This window comes from Mus musculus, chromosome 10 (assembly GCF_000001635.26).
Source record: "Mus musculus strain C57BL/6J chromosome 10, GRCm38.p6 C57BL/6J".
In the NCBI taxonomy this organism is placed as follows: domain Eukaryota; kingdom Metazoa; phylum Chordata; class Mammalia; order Rodentia; family Muridae; genus Mus; species Mus musculus.
In genome coordinates, this window is record NC_000076.6 from 76,975,675 (window position 1) to 76,998,178 (window position 22,504).

At 45.9% G+C, this 22,504-nt stretch overlaps 1 long non-coding RNA gene across 1 annotated transcript in view; it reads right to left on the reverse strand.

Annotated features, from left to right (window-relative positions):
* The window catches only part of Gm35721 (predicted gene, 35721), a 43,532-nt gene that overhangs the window by 10,583 nt on the left and 10,445 nt on the right, over positions 1-22,504 (reverse strand). Inside the window, exons 2-3 of the long non-coding RNA NR_168652.1 lie at positions 17,159-17,366; positions 15,603-15,670 (exon numbers count right to left, since the gene is read on the reverse strand). This is a non-coding gene — a long non-coding RNA (predicted gene, 35721). The remainder of the gene's footprint in view (positions 1-15,602; positions 15,671-17,158; positions 17,367-22,504) is intronic.

Consider the following 22,504-nt stretch of genomic DNA (forward strand, 5'->3'; position numbering starts at 1 on the left):
AAGCAGGTAGATATCTGTGAGTTTAAGGCCAGGCCTGATTTGAATCATGAATTTCAAGACAGCCAAGACTGCATAGAGAAACCCTATCTAAAACAGGGGACGGGAGAGGAGGGGGGGAATATTGGTGTTTTAAAGACTCATGATATAAGCTTCCTGCTTCACTCTGGGACATTTTAGGAAGCAGGATCTGTCCAGCTAAGTGGAAGTTGCCACTGGTGTATTTACAGTTTGATGCTGTCTGTGTGACTGTGGTGGTTTGCATAAGTTTGGCTCCCATAGATGCGTATGTTTGAATGGTTGACCCAGGAGAGTGGCCTTGAAGCCTTATTGGAGTAGGTGTGACCTTGTTAGAGTTGGTGTGGCCTTGTTGGGGTGGGTGTGTCACTGGTAGGGTTGGCTTTGAGGTCTCCTTCTGCTGCCTTCAGTAGAACTCTTGGCTCTCCCAACATCATATCTATCTGCACTCTGCCATGCTTCCTGCCATGATGATAATGGACTAAACCTCTGAAACTGTAAGTCAGCCCCAATTTCATATTTTTCTTTATAAGAGTTGCCTTTGGTCAAGGTGTTTCTTCACAGCAATGGAAACCCTAACTAAGACAGAAACATATCCATGGCTCATAACTGTCTGAGGAGAGCTGTGGTGCCACCTACTCCACAAAGACAACAGATTTTTGCCACTGTGGATCCAGAATGAGCCTACTTCTGACATGGATGAGGTACCTGTCAAAGAAGCAGTGATGCACTTGTGAGTCCATCCAGAGGTCTCTTTCTCCCCTGGCATCTTCTCCCCCCAAATTGCCACGAAAGTGTCGACAGCAGGAAAGAAGGATAAAGAGAACTGGGAGTTATCTCAATGGTCCAAACAGGCAGAGCAGTCAACTGAGAAGGAACAGAGAGGAGCAATGGGGTTGGAGACCCCAAAATCCAAACTGGGTTCTCCTAAACAATTGATGAAATCAGCAGAGAAACAGACAAGGAAAGGAAATGATAAGTTGTTTCGCCACTAGTGAAATGAGTCAACTCAAACTGGATTAGATTATATTAAATGCAGGTTTATTGGGAGGCCAGGGAAATAACTATGGGGAGAAGGGGGGATGTGGAGAAAGAAAAACTGCACATACAGAGAGAGGGAGAGAGGGGAGGAGGGAGAAAGAGAGAGAATGAACAAAAACATCTGGTTTATATAGGAAAGAGCCTCTGGGGAAAGGGGAGCCTGGCCCCTGAGCCGGAATGTTCAGGATTGGGGGCGGGGTATTCCAGGTCAGGACTGAAGGATGCTGGGAGAACCTGGAGGTCAGGTCTGCTTTGGTATGTAAAATATGTACCTCAGCCCCTCGTCCTGGGGTCTGAAATCAAACATCAAGTTACTACAGTCGTCTGTCCTGAGAAATGCACATCCTCCAATGGTTCTTTGGCTACTGTTTGCATACAAGAAGATTCAGGAAGTTGGGTGATAGATGAAATGGACACATTTACTGAGACCACCCAAAGGGGCAGATTCCAGAACATGAAGGGAGAGCATGTGCCTTCCATGTGTATGTGTGCTTAGTCAGAAAACAAGGACAATTAATACCTAACATGGCCAGGGCTCCTCACAGAACCGGAATGGAATCCCCCTCCCCCTCCCCCACCCCCAGGGCAGTGCACAGTACAGAAGATGTAACATCACCAAATAAAGATCAAGTACCATCACCAAGTCATCAAACTAAGAAAAAAGCCATATGGCCTACTCAATAGATAGGGGAAGAAAACGTTTAAAAATATCCATTATGTTTGTGATTTAAAAAAAAAAAAAAAAAGCAGCAACCTGTCATGAACAGAATTTCCCAGGAAGAAGCTGTTGGTCCCATTGAACGTTCTGCAAGGTTGACTAACTGATTAGCACCTCAATGATTATACAGAGGTTGGAATGTTGCTGGTCCCGGAACCTAATTAAAATTTCTCTTGAGCTATCATTAGCTTCCTTAATAGCCATCCCTTATCCACCTCTGCGAGTGACCTAACATCCTGTGACTAACAGATGAGCCTTTTGGAAAATATCAACAAAGCTCTGCTTTCCAGCAACCAAAATGCTAAGATTGTCATCAGGCAGTATCTGAGGTCTAATACCTAAGATGTCCCAGCTTTCCTGACATTTCCACCACTTAAAGTACTTAGAAACTGCCTTGATTCATGACTTTGCCTGCCAGCCTGCCTCCCTCCCTCCCTCCCTCCCTCCCTCCCTCCCTTCCTTCCTTCCTTCCTTCTTTCTTTCTTTCTTTTGCTTCAGATAGGGTCTCACTATGTATCCCTAACTGGCCTGGAACTCACAAAGATCTTCCTGTCTCTGCCTCCCAAGTGCTGGAACTAAAGGTGTGCACCACCACACCTACCTTGATCTATGAAATTTTTTGTTCTGTTTTTGCTTCAGAATAAACTATCTCTTTAGCCTCTTTGAGGTGAGAGCTGTGGTTTTATAGCCACACTGAAAAAAATAAGTGCTACACCCTTCATCCTGCCTACGAAGAAGCTCATAGCTTCTCAGTGAGACCCACAAAGGAACAGAAGTGGTCTCTGTCCATGGTGCTGCAACATTTGCTGTCAGGAGGAAGGACAAACCACAGCCCTTATTGCACACCACACAAAGATAGATTTGAAGTGGACCATAAATGGGAAGAGCAAGAGGAGGGATAGACATTACAGAGTCTCGAGAGGGAGCACAGAGAATGTTTTTTTGACCTTGGTATTTTATCCTCAGGCAAGATAAAAATGATACTAATAGCAAAATTAGAATCACCAGATAGGATTGCATCAAGATGGAAAACTCCGCTTAGCAGAAGACACCACGTAGAAAATGCAACCACAAGTCCTGGGCTGCTGCCTACAGCACTGGCAGCATAGTTCCAACCAGATAAGAAAAGATAATCCAATAAAGCCAGTAGACTTCACCGGAACAAACCCACATGGGCAATGTAAGTGGTAGTGCAGAGATCACTCCATGGGTAGAAAGAAAGATTTATTGGGGATCAGACTGCCAAGTCCATCTCTCAGGGGTGGGGGACAATAGAGAAGGGCAAACTGGCAGAAAAGCAAGCAGGTTTTATATGGCGGTCAGCAGGGCGGGGATTTGAACTGATAGAGATGGTCTAGATCGAACAGGAACTGCCTTAGGAGAACTGCTTTCCTAGTAAACATACAAGGTCACCAGCACTGCCATGTGGGGTGTGTGTGTGTGTGTGTGTGTGTGCGTGTGTGTGTGTGTGTGTGTGTGTGTGTGTGTGCGAGCATTGACCCAACAGTCAATAATCCTATAAAAAGTAACACAAAAACCACTATTACTTATCTGAGAAAATTCTGCTCACCACCCTGGATAACTAAAGCTACAAACTGATAAGACTAAGTACAGGTAATATATATATCAATGGGAACTCTCATACCTTGGTGATGGCAGTGTAAGGGCAGAGACACTATATAAGACATTTTGAGGGTTTCCAGCAAAGCTTGACATAATTTCTACCCCATAGCTTAGCAATTCTACCCCAAGGCAATCACTGCCCCAAAGAAGCAGGTGCTTCTGCCCACAAAAAGCCTTGGCAATGTGTCCACAGCAGTCTTACTCAAGTATTAGGAACCTGGGTAGTGCCCGAATTCAGCAACAGGAGTATGGACACTTGAATAGAGTTTATCCACAGTGCAAAAGACTACTCAATCATCTCAGGTATATGTAGGCCACAATATGATACTCAGAGACCAGAGCAAATGAAAGAGGTCAAACCCCAAAGAACACACACTCTGTGTGACATAAAGAAAGCTTGAAGTAAGCCAGGTAGTGGTGCATGACTTTAATCCCAGCACACAAGAGGTAGAGGCAGGTGGATCTCTGTGAGTTTGAGACCAGCCTGCTCTATAGAGTGAGTTCCAGGAGAGACAGGAACATCCAGAGAAAAACCCTATCTCGGGGGAGAGGGGAAAAGGAAGGAAGGAAGGAAGGAAGGAAGGAAGGAAGGAAGGAAGGACAGATGAATGGATGAACAAATAAAATAAAGAAAGAGAGAGAGAGAGAGAGAGAGAGAAAGAAAGAAAGAAAGAAAGAAAGAAAGAAAGAAAGAAAGAAAGAAAGGAAGGAAGGAAGGAAAGAAGGAAGAAAAGAAGGAAGGAAGAAGGAAGACAATCAACAAGAAAGCTTGAAGCTAGAAATTGGAAACTGGAATGGGAAGAGGCTACTGCCCAGTGGGTGGGGAAAGGACATCCAAGGAGCAAGGATGCTATTTGCAAGAGTAGAGCATGGTGCAGACTACTGGGATCCTCATGCTACATAACTTGATTTTTAAAGAAACCAAAGTTCTCATTGCACAGGTCTTTCTTAGGAACACGTGGTGTTATTTCTCTCAGGACGTTATGGTGACTGAAATAGTTGGGCTCTAGGACAGATATGATGCAGCTGGCCTAGGAGACTCCTCTGGTACCTCACCCCACCCCCATCTACCAGGTCTTCACCACAGAACAAAACTGCAGATTTTTGTTTATAAGACTTATTTTTCACTTAAAAAAAAAGATGTATTTTTCTGTTTTGAGACAATGTCTCACTATATATCCTTGACTGTCCTGGAACCAACTCTGTAGACTAGGATGGCCTCAAACTCACAAAACTCCACCTACCTGCATCTGTCTCCTGAGTTCTGGGATTAAAGGTGTTTAATGCCAGCTTATTTTATTATTTTTAGTTATGTGTATGTGAGAGTCTGTGTGTGGGTATGTGCATGTAAATATGAGTCCCCAGAGAAGCCAGAGATGTTAGCTACCCATAGAGCTAGAACTGTAGGCTGTTGTGAGATATTAGACTTGAGTACTGGGAGTCAAATTCAGGTCTTCTGCAAGAACAGCGCATGCTTTTAACCACTGAACCATCTCTTTAGCCCCCAACCTGTAAATCTTGATGGTTCCCAAGGGAAAGTCAGACCACCTTTAGAGTCCAAAAGAGATGTGAGCTAGGGCTCATGAGTTTGGGGGGGGGAAAAAAAGCCTATATCCTCTTCAGCTAGTCCTGCCTCTGGGAAAGTATCGAGGTCCTTAAGACTAGCAACCAAGCCTCTCTTGCCCTAGCAATGACTTGGGCACCATTTTAGGTCCTTCCTAAGGCAGTTACACATGTAATATGACAAAGATGGCTACATTTGTATCAAGGCAGTTACACTTGTAACTGGACAAAGATGGCCAGGTTTGTATTTTTGTGAGGTCAAAGGGAGGATAAAGGGTGGTTCAGCTATTTCCTCCCATCCAGGGTTTATTATCCAGCTCTCGCCATACAAATTGGGAGTGTTATTTCCCAAAATGCACTTGTCTTCCCCTCATTGATTCCCTACCCCTACCCCCCTCTAATGTTCTGCTGTAAATGATGGAGGTAGCTCTGAGGGGACTAGGACTATTTCTGGGAATAATAGAAACGACAGGCAGGCTTTCCATGCTAAAGCTGCCAACCCTCTGCCCTGGTGACGTAGCCAGCCATGCACTGGCAGGCAATAGCCGACCTGTTTTTATCTCATGGAGGCTCTGACTCAGAACTCTACAATCTCTCCACCCAGCTCACTAGGTTCCCATTGGTGGGTCATTACTATGTCAACCCCATACTTCAAACCCCCTACAGCCTTTGTGGTGCACATCTGGCAAACCCACGCTTTGCCACCGTACCTTTCTCTCTTGAACCCAGACGAACCACCACATGAAGGAAAACCCAACACAAACTTAGTTCAGAAACAACGGTAACTCAATCTCTAGGCACAACAACTAAAACCTAATCTTGTTTATTTATTTTGGTTTTTTCGAGACAGGGTTTCTCTGTGTAGCCCTGGCTGTCCTGGAACTCACTTTGTAGACTAGGCTGGCCTCGAACTCAGAAATCTGCCTGCCTCTGCCTCCCGAGTGCTGGGATTAAAGGTGTGCGCCACCACGCCTGGCTAAACCTAATCTTGTAAACCTTATTAAAACGGATTCTTCCGGTGGCAAATCCTTCTGTGATACCAGGAAACTCCAGCAGCTACATCTTACCCATATGCTGTTCCCATTTCAAAAGGCCCTTTCTCTTGCTTCCTCTCTTCCTCCATCCAACCTGGAAGTCCCGCCTACTCACTCAGTGATTGGCTCCTTTATTCATTAGGGTATTGGTTCACAAGAAGCCACCTGAGTATGTGACTTATTCCTCATTCCAGACAGCCTCTCCCAAGAGAGCAGAATTAACATAAAATACAAGCAGCACAGAGTCATCCACAACAGAGGACACAGCTGGGGCTAGAGCAAAATCAGTGAACGGTGAAGACCTAGAAGTGGAGAATGTCAGGGATTTCGAGCAAAGTCACATTCTTCAGTTACCAGTCTCGTCCTCCAAGCAAGAAGCTCTAGAATTGGTCCTGCATCTGATGTTGACCAAGAGATGCTCTCGGGATACAGGTAAATGTGGCACATGCTCCAGATTGGTATGACAGGCTGGGGCTTTGTGACATAGCTACAAGATGATCTGAAGAAAAGAAGAAATGCCATGGAGGGAGAAGTGTAGGCTTAGAGTTTTTTTTTTCTTAAACCTATTTTAATTATTATTCTTTAACACTTTAACCTTCCTTCTAGCCCACCACCCACCAGAGGTAGGGAAAAAGAAAGGTTAATAGGAAAAGGGAGTTTGTGGACTTGTTTAGAAATAGTTCTTTGGGGCAATTTCAATCTTCATGGTCAGAAGTCCAATCTTCTAGCAAAACACCAAACACAAGCAGTACCATCTGGATCCAGAAGAAACCACGAGGCTTTGCCAATCAGCACAAGTCCACGGAAGTGGCAAGAAGCAGCCAGAAAACCACCAGAAGTTCTTTGGTGTGTTTTTCTCCAGGGAGTCATGACAAGGGAAGATCAGCAAAGAAAGCAAGGTGAACCAGTGCAAGAGCATCGTCAGCGAAGACCAGCCTCAGTGAAGCCTTGCGGAGGCCAGCAAAGCGTTGCAAGGTGGACCAATGCCAGAGCATTGTCCACTGTCTGTTGGGTTATCCTTACACTTTTCTCAAACATCAAGTCCCTCTCAAATGTCTGCTCCAGTAAAACATAACATTCCCTTTCATGAGGCAACTTCCAGGAAAACATCACATGACACAACTAAGTCTTCAAAATAAACCAAAGGTTTCCATTTCAGAGATGTCTGAATCTAGACAGGACATGACCTCTTGGGATGGGGGTGGGGGGCAAAACTGGCACCCTACTCATATAGATGCCCTGAGTTCCTAGGTCTTGCCCCATAGAGCAGGTAGATGACAGCTAGAATCCCCATATAGCTCCCTGGACTTTGCATGTTCATATAAAAGGCTGCCCATGAATATATATCTATTGGTAAGATGGGCACCTCATGTTGTATGCCAGGCTTTCTTGTGGGTTTGTGTACTCATTAGCAAAGGTGACATGCCTTAAAGAAACAGGAAACCATGCCACACTATTTTCCAAAATATGCTTGTCTTCTTGTTTTTCCCTCTATGTGGTGCTACAAATGATGGTGGTAACTCTGGGGACAACAGAGTTGTTTGAGGTCTGCCTGGAAGATGCAGAGATACACACTCTTTAGGGAAGGACGATTCTCTAGACTCTGAACTGCCTCAGCTTTAGCTCCCCTGGGTGTCAGCCCCACCCATGGGCTGATGATAGATGACTACATAGAGCATCTGTACCTAGATCTGCCATGACATGGGGACACAGTGAGAGGGTCTGAAACTATGTGCTGTGGTCCTGGCAGGCATGGATGGGGTTGGCCCCTGCTCCATCAGCAAGACTGCAACCTATCAGGATGTATCTGTTGCAGTTAGCTCCTAGTTCCCCCTGCCCATACACGTTCCAGGTAGGAATGGAGAGCTTGGTCACCCCCTTCCAGCACATTCTCTGCCTAAGAAGCTTCAAGGGACCTAGAGCTTGCCCTTGCACACACCTAGGTCTCATATGTTTTATTCACTTATGTTCTGAATATTTCATGGGTCCTTCTCCCCCAGAGGCCTGAGAGCACTCTCAGAATGGGGTACAAATGCACAGCATGTCCTTGTCAGCTGCTACTCCTTCAGAGAGCGGGATGAGCAGCTTCCACTCAAATTAGAATGATCTGTCTTGCCAGGCAGAAGCCTGCTTCTAGGCTTTTGTGTTTTGAAGGCATTGCCTTAAAAAGCTTCAAATTAAATAAATGTTTGTGCAGTTGGCAAGGACAGTGCAGCAGGTCTGCTGACGAGCTTATCCTTGCCTACAGGGTTCTGCTGCAACATTGTAAAGATGCAAGACATGTTTCTTCATTGCAGAACATACCAGGCTTAGCAGACAGCTGTGAAGCCTCACAAACTGAAGCTATATCCCTTGCTACATCTGGCTCCAGGGGAGCCAACAGAGCCAGCTATCACTGTGAGATTCGATCCCCTGGAGAAGAAAATAGGACTGTCACCCACAGTCATCACAGCCCACTCCTTTCTATCTACACTGTCCTTGAGTCTCTAGAGCACATCTAGGGGCTGAGACAATGTCCCGTGGTATCTTGGATGCTCAGCCAGAGAAAGCAGGATTCACCGGTAGCACAGTAGATCACGCGGGCAAACACAGTATATCCACACACTGGTCATTTAAGTGTGAACACACACATAGTCACACAGGTATGCGCATGCACACGTACACAGGGGTCAAACTGAATTCACTACACACTACTAACTAACCCAAGTTTATAGGTGTGGGTCTGTCTACAGAGGCTCGATCAGCTCATCTGTCAGAACTAGAAGAGCTGGGGAAACTACTTTAAAGTGTCCACTCGAAAACAAGAGACTTCCTAAAGCCATGGAAATGCTTAGGACTGAGGCCTGAAGGATAAGGAAGACAAGGGTAATGAGCTGATTGGAGGACCTTGTGCTCTGAGACAGACCACAGCCCTGACAACAAAACTTGAGACTGAACTATACAGGGAAGATCGAAGTCTAAGCACCAGGGAGTGGAGGACGTGGAGGACCAAGAGGACCAGGAGGACCAGGACAGGGGAAGTAGAGTCCAGGACAAGGGCCAGTGATGCTCCAGGTAGGAACTGAGGGGGATAGCGAAATCCAATCCTAACAGAGCCCTTGGCGATTTGCTAGCCAAGAATTTCCTTCCCTAAGTGTAAATGCCATCATTCCTTGTGGATTACGTGGGTGAGCCTAAGATTTCACACCCATCACAAGAACACTTTTAACAGAGAAGATCAAGAACCCAGATCTGGTGATGCCTGGTTCAAATGCCTGGTGGTGCAGGCCTCTCATTCCAGGTATTTGAAAGGCCAAAGAGAGAAGATCAGACTCTCAAGACCAACTTGTGTGTGCTACAGAGTGAGTTCAAAGCCAGCCTTGGAAAAGGTCCTGAGAGCTTGTCATGAATTTTTGTATTATTAATTTTTATTTATTTATCTTGGATGTGTATCTGTATATCCCTCCCTGTATATGTGCACATGCACACATACCATGGCACGCATGCAAAGGTCAGAGGACTACTTACAGGAGTCCATTCTCTGCTTCTACTCTGTGAGTCCTAGGGATCTAATTCAGGTCTTGATAGCTTAAAAGGTTTTGCTTTGTTTTCTTAATAAAAAAAGAGAAGGCTGGGGATATAGCACAGTCATAGTGTATCGTCTAGCATTTTCTGAAACCCTATGTTTAATCCTCAGTATCACAGGAGGGAGAGAGGGAGGAAGGGAGGAGGCAAAAGCAGAAGAAATAAAGGGAGGGAGGGAGGGAGGGAAGGAAGGGGGAAGGAAGAGGGAGGGAGGGAAGGAAGGGAGGAAAGAAAGAAAGGAAGGGAAGGGAAGAAAGGAGGGAGGTAGGGAAGAAGGGAAGAAAGGAGGGAGGGAAGGAGGGAGGGAGGGAGAGGAAGGGAGAGAGAGGGAGGGAGAAGGAATGCCAAGGACCACAAAATGAAAATCAACAAGGAAGGTGTACTGGCTGGTTTTGTGTGTCAACCTGACACAAGCTTGAGTTATCACAGAGAAAGGACCCTCCCTTGAGGAAATGCCTCCATAAGATCCAGCTGTAAGGCATTTTTTCAATTAGTGATCAAGGGTGGAAGGACCATTGTGGTGCCATCCCTGGGCTGTAGTCCTGAGTTCTATAAGAATAAGCTAAGCAAGCCAGGAGAAGCAAGCCAGTAAGAAACATCCTTCCATAGCCTCTGCATCAGCTCCTGCCTCCAAGTTCCTACCCTGTGTGAGTTCCAGTCCTGACTTCCTTTGGTGATGAACAGCAGTGTGGAAGTATAAGCTGAATAAACCCTTTCCTCCCCAACTTGTTTCTTGATTATGATGTTTCATGCAGGAATACAAACCCTGACTAAGGCAAAAGGTAAGAGAGAAACAGCTGTAAAGAGACCACTGTGCCATCACTGATAGCCTGCTCTGAAGGAGGAAGTGGGTCCCAGAACTAGGCTTGAGGGTGAGGAAGGGAGGCAAGCAAGGGAAGGTGGAGAGGCAAGCAGAAGCAAACCCCAGAGGGGGCAAAGAAATTAAAACACTTGAGAACGCTAGTGCCCGAGGTAGGCTTGGAAAGTGCGGCTGAAGAGTCCACAGTCCTTGGGGGAATCTGGCCTAAGATGATGGAGTAATTTACACCAATCTAAAGTGTTCCTACCTAATCCCAAGGGTAACCGCTGAAAGAATCGTGACTTGTAACTGGACAGAACCAAGAGGATACACACAGAATAAGAGTAATCACCTCAAAAGACAGAGGAACAGAGAACATGGGGGAAAAGAAACGGAAGTGCTATGAGCTTAAACCATGCTGTTAATTAAAATGCAAAGAACCACGTTTCCACTAAAAGGTGAGGATTGTGAGACTGTGTAAGGCAGGACACATGTCCTGGCAAAAAGATGTGAGGAAGAGGTGTGAACAAGAGGAGGGCAGGACAGAGCAGGCATGCACCACACAGGAGGGGCCAGAGCAAGCAGGCATGCACCACACAGGAGGGGCCAGAGCAAGCAGACATCATCACACAAGTGGGGACAGAGCACAAATTATCACTCAGGTAAGGAGTAAAGAGGGCATGCACCACACAAGTGGGGACAGAGCAGGCATGCACCACACAAGTGGGGACAAAGCAGGCATGCATCACACAAGTGGGAGCAGAGCACAAATCATCACTCAGGTAGGGAGTAAAGAGGGCATGCACCACACAAGTAGGGGGCAGAGTGGGCATGCATCATCACACAGGTGGGGACAGAGTGTGCGTGAATCACACTGGTGGGTGGGGGCAGAGCAGGCATGCATCATCACACAGGTAGGGGGCAGGGCCAGGACCCCTGGGAAGTAGTGGGCTTGATGCAATGTTCTACAGGAAAATGTTACTGAGTTTGCAAGTAGTAGTCTACAAATAGAAAATAAAGTTGCAAATGGGAAGGGGATAGACACATTTATAGTTTCAGAGAAAACTTCAGAGCCCTGCTTAGTAACTAGCAGAACACTTAGAAGCTAAGGAGAGACTGTGTGAATCAGACCCAGTTGGCGAAGATCATCGTGTTGAACAACCTCACAGTGGTGAGAGCAGTCAGAGCCACTAGCCCCATCAGCTGCTGCCTCCGAGTCTCCCTTCCATTTGGTGAGGCCTGTAACAAACATCTCTACACAGGGTCATATAGCCCAGCTCGCAGCAAAGCTTCACAGTTAATGGGAACAGAGTAGGACTCTGAGCATGTGAGTTTGCAGCTTCTGTAGCTGGAAGGGAGACAACTAGGAGGAGACACAACCTTCCTAATGCTCTGACCCTCTAATACAGTTCCTCAGTTTGTGGTGACCCCCCCCCCCAACCATAAAATTACTTTTGTTGCTACTTCATAACTATAGTTTTGCTACTGTTGTAAATCATAATGTAAATATCTGATATTCAGGATATTTAATATGTGACCCCGTGAAAGGGTCTTTTGAGCCCCAAAAGGGGTCCTGGCCCACAGGTTGAGAACCACTGGTCTAGCAGACGGTATGGTTGGATCTGTTCCCCTTCCTCACTGCTTCTGGTCAGGAAGCAGGCAGAACTCATGGCCTTTTGCTGGTGCTGGGCTCTAACCCTAATACTTACCCTGCCTCTTAAGTTCTACTATCCAGCATGTACAAGGGGTGAGGGCAGTAATGTTACAGGTCCAGGACTTCCTAGATACCTTCTCAAGACAGAACACATCTTTTCCTCATTATCCCTTGTGATGGCTATTCCTGGTTGTCAGCTTGACCACATCTGGAATGAACTACAATCCAGAAGTGGAGGGCTCACCTGTGATCCAGATCTTAAGGCTGGAAGACACCACAAGCTTCTGACCTGGATCTTGACATGCAGATCTAGAGGCATAGTAGCCATGAAAAGCTTAGGCCCATGCAAGGTAGTACAGGCCTTTAGCCCCAGGAGACTGAGGCAAGCAGATCTCAGAGTTCAAGGTCAGCCTGGGACAAAAAAAATTCCAGATCCAGGCATGGTGGTACACATCTTTTTTTTTTTTTTTTTTTTTTTTTTTTTTTTTTTTTTTTTTTTTTTTTTTTGGTTTTTCGAGACAGGGTTTCTCTATGTAGCCCCAGCTGTCCTGGAACTCTGTAGACCAGTCTGCCCTCGAACTCAGAAATCCACCTGCCTCTGCCTCCCAAGTGCTGGGATTAAAGGTGTGCACCACTACGCCCGGCAGTGGTATACATCTTTAATCTGGGCCACACCTTCTGCTGGAGGCCTCCATAAGAAGGAAGAAGGAAGATTGGAAGAAGGAAGGCTCACTCTCTTCATCTGCTTGCACTTACTTCTTCAGGCTTCCAGCTTATTCAGAAGACCAGCATACACAACTAGCCTTGTGGGACTGAGCAGCTACTAGGTTCTTGGACTCCCCATTCACAGCTGTCCGTTGTTGGGTTAGTTGGACTGTAGGCTGTCATTCCAATAAATCCCCTTAATATATAAAGACATTCCATAAGTTCTGTGACTCTAGAGAACCCTAATACATCCCTACAGAGGGGAAATTGGAGGCAAGGACATTTTTTCAGAAAAGATCTCTGTTTTTCCACTGGCAAGTTGACTCTCAGGCACACCATTCCAACCGAGAATCCCTGACTCACCGTGGCCGACAAGCTGTTCACAGTTTCTAAAGCTGGACCGAGGAGCTTCAAGGAAAGAAAAGGTGAGTTCCCGAAGCCCCTACAGCATCTGAGTTCAGAGGTTCAAGGACTCTTGGGAACAAGCATCCTTGTTTTAAAGGATAACAGTGAGTCTGGAACCCACAGGGACCTTGAATAGAGACATCTGAACTTGAAAGACCCAAACCCTCAGAGGAAACCTGTACTTCAGACCCAGCTAACTGATCGGGAGAAGTTAAAAACAGAAAGGAGGAACCTGATCTGGCAGCCAGCATGAAGCTTGAGTCACCTCCCAGAACTCCAAGATAGAACATGGCTTAGTGTGGCCCTAAGCTGACAATGTCCTCTGGAAAAGATGCTTAATAAACAATAAAAGGTATTGGGCTGGGGATGTAGCTCAGCTGGTGGAGCACCTGCTTAGCATGGGGGAAACGCAGGGTTAGAACCTCAGTACCCCAGGGACTGAGTACGGCAGCTTATGCCAGGTCATAGCAGGTTCAAGGCCAGCCTGGGATGCATGAAACCCTGTTTAAAAAAAAATGAGAAGAGAAGAGAAGGTACTTAAAGTAGATAGGAAAGCATCAAAACCAAGAAGCAGGGGGCTGGAGAGATGGCTCAGTGGCTAAGAGCACTGACTGCTCTTCCAACGGTCCTGAGATCAAATCCTAGCAACCACATGGTGGCTCACAACCACCCATAATGAAATCTGACACCTTCTTCTGGGGCATCTGAAGACAGCTACAGTGTACTTAGATATACTTATAAATAAATCTTTAAAAAAAACACAACAAAAAGCAGACACAGACACAAGATTAGTACTAAGAAAAGGATAGGTGGGGACTGGAAAGATGGCTCAGCTGTTAGGAACACTGCTTTCAGAGGTCCTGAGTTCAATTCCCAGCAACCACATGATGGCTCATAACCATCTGCAATGGGATCAGATGCTCTCTTTTGTGTCTGAAGACAGCAGTAGTGAACTTACACATATAAAATAAATCTTTAAAGGAAACAGAAAATGAAAATAAAATGATGAGCAGACTTGAAATCAGTGGGAAAGTTAGCCACAAATTCTACATAGATGTGCATGAAATCTGACTACACTGGATATCAGTCGATTTCTCTATCCTATGGCAGAATGCCTTACCGAAACAGGTTAAGGGAGAAAGGAGTTATTTAATCTTGTTGACAGCCTACAGCACACTGGTATCCAGTTACGACAAAGTCAGACTAGTCAGACTAGGGCTGGGCTATATCCCCCAGGACCTCCCATTGATCCAGGCTACACACCTCCTGAAGATTCCACAGTCTCCCAAAAACAGTTCCACCAGCTGAGGAAACTCATTAATGTGTAAGGGACATTTCATACTCAAATGATTTCAACAGTTGAAAAAGCCATCAGTCCATAGCACAGAGGGATGGAGATGAGAAATACCTCGTGTCAGAGATAGCACCTTGTGGATGGAGGATCTGTGAAGTTGGCTGAGATTAATTAGAACAGGAGAGCAGATGGAATGAGCTGAGGTGATGGGGAAGAAAGAGCCAGAGGGAGAGAAAAACCCCAGGTGCCAGTCAGACCCTAAAGCTTCAATGAATCAAAAAAGAAACAATAAGCCACACCTGGATGTATCCAAGCAAGACTGGAAGGTTTTCAAAGACAAACAGAATCTAAAAGCTGCTAGAGAGAAAAACCAAAGGTAATCTAATTAAATAGTAATTAAGTGTCCGTTAAACAGCAACACAGAAAGTCGTGAAATAGTATCCCCCACCCCAAAGGTCTCAGAGAAAATAACTTTTAACTGAAAATCTTTTATCCTGTAGCAGAAAAAAAAATGTCTGTAGTCAAACTAAACTGTGACTTTCACTAATAGCCATAATGGAATAATTGGGTCCAAATTTCCTCTCTTTTTCAACCAGTAGAAATCTGAACAAAGTATGTCAACCATCTCTTAGACAGAGGACAATGGGCAGCTTTGAACAGGGATTGACTGGTAGTCAGAGAATCTGCAGGATAGAACTCAAGAGAAGAATAGGCTGGAGAAGGAGACAGAGACAGAGAGGGAGAGAGAGAGAGGGAGAGAGAGAGAGAGAGAGAGAGAGACAGGGACAGACAGACAGACAGACAGAGGGACAGGGAGGGAGGGACAGAGATAGAGAGGAAGAGGGACAGGGAGAGACAGAACATGTTTGCTCTTTTCCACCATCTGACAAAAACTCTGAAAAGTTCGCTTCCAGAAGGAAATATTTAATTTGACCCATGTTCAGCCCATCCGCAGCTGGCTTCGGACCCAGGAGAAGCAGAGCATCGTAACAGAGAACATGTGAGCAAAAGCTCTTCGGCTCACAGTGACCCAGAAGTAGAGAGCAGGAAAGGAGGTGGAGACAAGACAGGTCCTTCAAAGACACACACTCAGTGACCTTCTTCCTCCAATGAGGGCCCTCCTCCTAAAGTTCCCACCCACTCCCACGAATTCATCAAATTATAAATCCACAAGTATGTTTACTCACTGAGGAAGTGCCACCTTGCTAGAGACAGCTGCAGCACTGGGAGTCAGGCCTCCAGGGCAGACTCAGATCTGAAGAGAGGGAAAGGGAGGTGGGAGGTTAAGGGACAGGGAGGGAGAGAAGGAGGAAGGGAGGAAGGGAGGAAGGGAGGAAGGGAGGAAGGGAGGAAGGGAGGAAGGGAGGAAGGGAGGAAGGGAGCAAGGGAAGAAGGGAAGAAGGGAAGAAGGGAGGAAGGGAGGAAGGGAGGAAGGGAGGAAGGGAGGAAGGGAGGGAGAGACAGAGGGAGGTGTAAAAGGAAGGATAGAGGGAGTGAGAAAGGGAGAGAGGGAGAGAGGGAAGGAGAGACAGAAGGAGGGAGGGAGAAAGAAGGAGGGAGGGGAGAGGGAAAGAGAGGAAGAGAGACAGAGAGAGATGGAGGGAGAGAAGGAAAGAGGGAAGGAGGGAGAAAGGGAGAAAGGAATGGTGGAAGAGAGAGGGAGAGACAAGGAGTGAAGGAGGGATGGAAGAAGAGAGGGAGGTAGGAGGGGGCAGAGAGGGAAACACAGAGAGGGAGGGAGAGAGAGAACAGACAGCAAAAAAGTCCCTGTGAGACTGTATACTGGTCTGTATAAATGAAATAATAAAGGTCTTTTAAAAATATTTATCTTTATTTAATGTATACGTGTGAGCACCTGCATGTATCTGTGCACATGTGTGTGCTTGGTACCCATGGAAACAAGAAAAGGACATCGGATTACCTAGAACTAGAGTTCCAGGCATTTTGAGTTTTACTATTGAGAAAACCTCTCCAGCCCCATTAAGGAATTTTTAAGCCTTTAAGTAAAACTTTAAACAAACAAGTCAACATGTGGTTGAGTTTGGAACAATCATCTAAATTTTCCCAATACCAGAATGTTCTTAAAGCAAGAAAAAAACCTCATAGCAAATATTTCAAGACAACTGAAGCCTTTGCTCAATGTTCTTGACTTGGATGTGAGTTCTATACCTTCTGTGGAGACTTCAGAAATATTTAAGAAGTGCCTCATTGCCATTTCCATGAGATTACAGGATTCATAACACTATTTACTGTTTGAGTGAGCTCCTATAAGGTTTACAGGAAATCCAAAGTTTTGACAAAGATTATAGAAGCATAAGCATTGTTAGTGTGGAATAGAAGGCACAATTCAAAATGGAAAGAGGTCTATGAGTCATCAACTTCCAGAGCCCACCCAGGTAGCAGAGCAGGTGACAGTATGCCTTACTTCTGGACAGAAAGACAGCACTGATGGAGTCAACAACACATGGGGAGGAGTCAAGGACATGGGGGAGGAGTCAATGACGCAGGGGAGGAGTCAATGACGCAGGGGAGGGGTCAAGAAAACAGGGGGAGGAGTCAAGGACAGAGAAGGAGGAGTCAAGGACACAGGGGGAGGAATCAAGGACAGAGAGGAGGAGTCAAGGACACAGGGGGAGGAGTCAAGAACACAGGGAAGAGTGGGAGAGATAGCTTAGTAGTTAAGAGCACTTGTTGATCTTGCTGAGGACCTGACTTTAGTTCCTAGCACACACTTAGCCCCTACCTGCCCGTGACTCCAGCTCCAAAGAATCTGTATGTCCTCTTCTGGCTTCGTCAGGCATTCGGCCCACACTGGGCGTCTCACAACCGTCTGGAATGTGGAGTGATGATATCCTCTCTGGCCCACCACCTTCTTAAACAGTCAAGTCAGGAAAAGCAGGAAGTTGGGCATGTGCTTGCCCAAGATGTGTGCAGAGGGAGAGACAGTGAATCTGCAATGAGTTCCAAGCCAAAGAGTAGAAAGGATGTGTTAATAGAACACACAATGTAGAAACCCGCATGCACCAATGACTGCAGAGACCAAAATGAGCCACCTTTCTGCCTGAGATTCTACTTGCTCAGGACGAACCGACAACACATGTCTGCCTCTTCCTCTGTTTCGAAGCATTCCCCTACCAGGTTTGTGACACTCTCAGACCAGCTAGGAGCTTCCTGTCCACTGGCTATAATGTTGCGATTGTTGTGGTCCCCCATCTCCCATACACACCCAGTGGTCACAGGAACCCAGATTGCTGAAGTCCTCAGCTATGACAGCAGCTGTCCCTCATTAACCTTACCACTTTGTATTGAACTAAATTTATGGGAGGGTTTCTGCTCCCCTCTTTCCTGTTTAGCTCCCACATAAACAACACAGAGATATCAAAATTTATTAACAAGCTACAAACCTAAGCTGGGCAGGTTCTGAGACTATTGTAACCCGGCTAGGCTATTAATAACCAGATAAATACCCCACTGCTTGCCAGGTGAGACTTGCTCTGTTTCATGTGTGTCCACAATGTGAACTCCTATAGGCCACGTGCTTGTGGTTCATCCACGTGATTCATCCTGACTCATGGTGACCTCCTTCTGTCTCTCCTCTCTCCTTCTCATGCTCCCTACCTGAAACCCCTTACTTGATTTCAAGTCCCGCCTTCCTCACTCTCCTGCCCAGTCACAAGCTTTAGCCTTTTATCCTCCAATCAGAGATTACTGGGGCGCATTCTCTACAGCACATTGGGCAATGCAGTGCCTATGTCCAGACTGCACCCTGATCTTGGGGCACAGAACTCACCATCTGAATATAAAACACACAAGACCAACCTCATGTCAGGCACAGACCCCACCTCACTGTGAAAGCAGGAGTCAGGGGAGATCTGTGACCATGTACTAAAGGAACCAGGTCTTGACAAGGCCGAAGAGATTCCAAGAAAAGGCAGGAAACCCTTGGGCAGTGGTCGGGCTTAGGGGAAACATGGCTGCCTGCTAGAGTAGGCATGCCTTCTACTGCTCAGGGTGGACTTCAGGCCTGGGCAAGCATACATTTCTGTTGCTTTGTCACCTGGTCTGTGGTGATTTGTTAGGGCAGCATGCAGGGTGTATGTGTGAGGGAGGAGGCCTGGAGACAAAGTGTGTGTGAATATAAACACATGTAAATGGGGGGTTGTGGGTATGAGTAGTGTAGCAAGCAGTGTGTGTGTGTGTGTGTGTGTGTGTGTGTGTGTGTGAGTGTGTGTGAGATGTCACATGTTGAGTGTGAAGTCTGCATCTGTGTGGGTGCCATTCACACCCACAAAGGTCTGAGGGAACACAGATGGGTTAGCCCCTCTAAACACCCTTACCTTCCCATCTGGTACCCAGGGCCCGTCTCTGTCTCAGGGTCTCCCAACCTGGCCCACGTCTCACACATAACAGTAAATAGCTTCTAGAAAATAAAGCGAAACAAAACCTGCGGGTTGAAAGAGTATATTCAGGAACAACAACAACTACTACTAGTAAACAAAATACAGATGACATGTACCGGAAGTAGCTCACACCAGCCTTGGGAGCTGTGTTGAGTTTCCAAGGGCATGTGAGCCACTTGTGAATCCCAGTCACCTCTGTGCACTAAGTTAATATGGATACACAATTAGATCAAGTATATTTTTTAAAAGGCAGTCTTTGCTTATACCACTGCTTCCTAATTATTTCCCATGGGACCAGCACCCTGAGGCTACTGACACAATTGTCTTTAGGGAATCAAGAGGTGACTGTCCCATTGTGTAGCTTCATTTCCTCCCAATTCTCATCTCAACCACAGCACTTGGCTTAAAATTTGCCAGCCTGAGAGGGACTGGAGAGATGCTTCAGAGGCTAAAGCACTCATTAGGCAAACATGATGCCCTGAGTTCAGATTCCCAAGAACCCATGTAAAATGTCAGGTGGACGGAGTGGCCCACCTGCAATTCCAGCCTCAGAAGTCGATAATAGGAATCCTCGGAGCAAGATGCTCAGGGAGATAAGTCATGCTGGCAAAATCAGGGGATGATGATACAAGCCATACCATGAGTTCTTGGGGTTGCCTCAACAAATGAGGGGAAAGAACAATCACAGATGATATATAACATCAAACTTGGGCCTCAACACACAATTGCATACCTGCACATATATTGTCCACACACATATAAACATGCATACTAATTCATGAATGTAACACACACACACAAAGAAGTCCACCAAGTCACCAGCATGGGAGTTTTGTCAGAAATTTCCTGAGCCTACAAATCAGTTCCCACTCTGAGAGCCGAGTCCCTGACCTCTGAGAGATACTGGTAACAGAAAGCAACGCTCTAGGGACTATCTTAGGTAAGGTTTCTATTGCTGTGGTCAAATAGCATGACCAAAGACAACTTGGAGGGAAAGGGTTTACTTCAGCTTATAGCTTGTCCATCATCTAGGGAAGTCAAGGCAGGAACTCACTCAAGGCAGGAAGTGACACAGAGGTCATGAAGAAATGCCTCTTACTGGCTTGATTCTCATGACTTGTTCAGCCTGCATCCTTATACCATCCAGGACCCACCCACCCAACAGTGGCACTGGGCTCACCCACATCAATCATTAATCAAGTAATTGCCTCCTAGGCTTGCCCACTGGTCAATCTGCAGGAGGCATTTTCTTAATTAAGGTTCCCTCTTTCCAAATGGCTCTACCCTGTGTCAAGTTGACATAAGACTACCCAACACAGGGACTGGATAGAAAGCAAGACACATATGGCTGGAAAAGAGGAACAAAAGAATTGAGGCAAAATGAGCTCCAGGAGTTTTATACCATCCAAATTCCCAGTCACACCCAGTCACCAAAGGCTGAAGAGAAGCCCCCAGCACAGTTGAAGAAGTTGAGGATTCAATTGGTGAGACTTTTAAAAACGTGTGGGTTGTCTTCTGTAGTATCTGTACTACTAGCTCTGTAGTAGACTCTCTTTGCTACTTTGTTTAATCTGAAAAACAAACTCAGGCAAGCCTGCACATGATTCTACCCACAGATCCTTCTCACCAGGCAATAGCAGGTCCGTGTAAAGGCATTTTGGGAGCCTTCCAGGTACCTAAAATCACATCAAGTGCTGCAAGGATCTATGAAAAACACCTACCACTTACTTCCTGGGGTTGGGAGAAGGGGCTCCTTTCTCATTTCTTGCCTGGGCTGTTTGCATTATGTACAGTGTATATATATCACCCACACTCTTGCTATTGCATAAACATGCTCTTTAGAAAAGACAGGCTACATGGGACATGGAAATGTTGGGGAAAAAGAAAAGGTGACGATTTATTAAGCCAACACTACCCAGTGGAGAGCTAGCTGCTAAAGCGTCAATCCTCCAAAGTTGACAATCCTCCAAAGTCAACAAAGATGACGCTGTGAAGGTTGAAGAAGGGAAGAGTAGTCCCCCAGGTCAGATCAGTGTCGAGCTCATATGCACCTAAGAACACAGCTCCAAACACAGAAAGAAAACCCTGACAGAGCCACAGTGTCTGCCATAAGTGTCATACATCTCCCTCAATGACAGACAACAAAAAAATAGGAGAGTTCAAAAGAAGAAACTAGGTTTAGTCCAAACTATGTACGGCTATTTATTGTTATTTAGTCAATGTCAAGACATAGAGCCATATTGTATAGTGTGATCTCATTGATATTTTTAATGTATTTGGGGCAGGGGGCCCATACATTCTCTCACACATACTCTTTGGTTTTACAAATCATTTTCTGAAAGACTACGTGTGTAAGACAGGGCAGAGAAAGATCGTCTCCAGTTTTATCACCCTTACCGTGTTTAAAATTTATCATGCACATATATTAATTAGTTTTGAACCCATTTTCAAAAAAGTAGGGGAAGGAAAAAAATACTTTAAAATTTGATTAATTAACTTGCCTTATGAACAGCATCCAGCTGGTTTCCCAATTACTGTGTCAACTCAGATTAGTGACAGAAATAATTACACAAAGTCAATCTTTAGAGGAGAAGAATGTAGTGTCTGGGCTTCCGTCTATTTATTAGGAAACTGAAATATGTACCAAAACATGACAGAGCTTCCAGGGGAAAGTGCTCCTGTGAACCTCTACCTCCCCTTAGAGCAGCCTTATCACTAAACTCTGCCAACCTTCTCCAGAGGACACAGAGAGGATGAGCAAGATAGAGAGGGGTTAGGGCACTCCCTACATTGGACATCCATTAGGCATGGACCCATCTTGGACGACTACTAATGTGCTTGAGTCATTTGTATTTCAGATGCGTTTATCTCAATACAGGGCAACCCCAAGAATGCATTATGAGAGAATGAAAAAATTGGAGTGAATGAATGATAGAATACATGAATGAATGAATACATTAATGAATGACTGAATACATGAACAAATGATTGAATACATGAATGATTGAATAAGTGAATCAGTGATTGAATAAGTGAATCAATGATTGAATAAGTGAATGAGTAAATGTGTGAATGAATGAATGAGTGGACAAGAGACTGAAAGAGTACTGGCTCACATGAGGATCTTGACAAAGATTTGATAAGGCCAAGGACGAGTTTCTCACTGTTGACAGTTACTGGCGTCCATGTTTGCACACTAGTTCCAGAAGGATCTCTGAAGAAGGTTCTGGAACAGGAGTGATAACTTCTCAGGCATTCTTACCCACTGTTCATTCTCCCTCCTCCTTCCACTCAATCCCCACACCTTGAGGCAGAACTCTGAGCTGTGTACCGGGGCCTCCATACATGCTCACTCAAGGTCGCTCCACCTCAGAAACAGCTCCCATAGTTGCCCTTGAGAGGGAGGCTGCAGAAGTCCAGAGAGTCCGCAGAGTGGCCCAGAGCCAAGTGGTGACGTCATTCAGCTGGGCCAGAGGCCAGAAGCAGGCATGGTGTCCCCTGAGATCTGCCTGGGAATGTGACCCTCTCTCCTCTCCTTCCTCCCACAGGACGCAGTGGTGGGTAGACATGATCATATCTGATTGAGTGGGTCTCAGGCGCCACTGAAATACTGCAGCGGGGGTGGACTCAGGCAGACATTCAGGGAGCACCTGAGATGCAGCAATGGGGCGGATGGAAAAAAAATAAAC